At 27.8% G+C, this 1,703-nt stretch overlaps 1 long non-coding RNA gene across 1 annotated transcript; it reads left to right on the top strand.

Annotated features, from left to right (window-relative positions):
• Positions 1-578: 578 nt before the first annotated feature.
• LOC145128396 (uncharacterized) lies at positions 579-1,326 on the top strand. The gene is made up of 3 exons (XR_013716860.1): positions 579-707; positions 793-880; positions 988-1,326. It is a non-coding gene; the product is annotated as an uncharacterized LOC145128396 (long non-coding RNA).
• The last annotated feature ends 377 nt before the right edge of the window (positions 1,327-1,703 follow it).

The following is a 1,703-nucleotide window of genomic DNA, read 5'->3' as shown; positions in this document are numbered from 1 at the left end:
GATAGAGATCAATCGGCATGTAACATGAGAAATATGGTAAACTAAGATCTAATTTTCCATGATATCGATTCAAACATACTGGAAACTTTCATTTATAGCCTTTTTTTTCTAAAATTTTTTAGAATTTCGAACATAGGCGTGAAAATTAAAAAAAAAACATTTTATTTTATAGCATTCTACTTTCTTGAAACTGTCATTTATAGCATTCTACTTTGTAAAATGGTATCTTTTCGAGGATTCCGAACATTGAGTGCATTTAAAAAAATCATCTTTTATAGTATTCCACTTTCCTTAAACTGTTATTTATAGCATTCTCCTTTGTAAAAACAACATTTTTTTAAAGATTTCCAACATCAAAGGAGTAGAGAAAGATTCTGTGGTTGAAAAATAGAAAGTAAAGAACATTTTATATTTATGAATCTTGGAACAAAAAATTGTTTGTATTGGAATGTTGTATAAAAGAAGTGTTTACAAATTTTTAATAATCACTTAATTTTTGTGGATAGACTTAGATTTTTGGTTGATTTTATCTTAAAACCAAAGTAAATTGTTTATGATGATGACTAGAACTTTTTTTTTTCTTTTATTCATCCCTTTAGACTCATAAGGTTATTGGGTGAGAGTTATAAGAGTATGATTGCTCATGGAGTTTGTTAGTCTCAGATTCTTAGTCACATACATGAAGCAGCTTCAACCAGAGATGCAATGTAAGTTTCTGGAGTCGAGGGCATTTACGTCTTTTGCACATTACAAACAAGGCGCTTCTTATTGTTTTCATTTGCTAAATTTCAGGTATGAGCATGCTGAATTCATAGAGAGAGAAATGGAACAAATGACCGAACAAATAAAGTATGTTATTCAGACTCTTAATGCCAATCAGGTTATTTATCTTTATTTTATTTTTTTATTTGGCAATGCAAAAAGCAGGTTTGAAAAGTAAAAAAAAAATGATTAATTTGAATATGTTTATGTTGGATATAATAATAGGCGGGAGAAGTTGAAGCAAGTGATGGTATGGGTATGGCCCCACTGGATGTGGTGGTTCGGATCCTTAACAATCAACTCAGTACATTAATGTGGATCGACGAAAAGGTTGTATTTATATATTTAATTTTGTAATTACAAAAATAACAACTTACTTTGAAAATCAGAAATATAATAACTAAATTATAAATAATATAAACATCTTGCTGGTTCCACAAACATCCTTTTGAAATCCAATCCTTTTATTTTTTTTTAAATTTCCTATCAATTTTGGTCCCAGTGTCGTCAAAGTCAACATTTAACTGTCAAAATTTTATAATTACCACAGGGACCAAATTTGTTATTTACCCTAATATGTGTTATTTGTTTTCTGTAAATTAACCTTTAGAAAATTTTGAATTTTTAGTCATGGATCATGCTCAAATGATTAAAGAAAAGTGAATATATTATGCAGATATTGTTATTATTGTTATTATATATCATTAAAATTCAAATCCCTTTAAAATCAGTATCTAATATCAATATATTTGTTAATTTGTCAATTTTCCAACTTACTCTAACACAATTATAGGGATTACACGGATATTTATACCATACAATCAGGGATTTAATTTTTGAATTCCTTAATCATTACCTTTTTTATGGAGATATCCATAAAAAATATATCTGTTATAAATTGAAGTTCTCATTTTCTCTGAGTGCACGATTTACTTCTACAG

The sequence above is a fragment of the Lactuca virosa genome, chromosome 8, assembly GCF_052849685.1.
Source record: "Lactuca virosa cultivar CGN04683 chromosome 8, Lactuca_virosa_CGN04683_v6, whole genome shotgun sequence".
In the NCBI taxonomy this organism is placed as follows: domain Eukaryota; kingdom Viridiplantae; phylum Streptophyta; class Magnoliopsida; order Asterales; family Asteraceae; genus Lactuca; species Lactuca virosa.
This window is presented reverse-complemented; position numbering and strand designations above follow the sequence as displayed.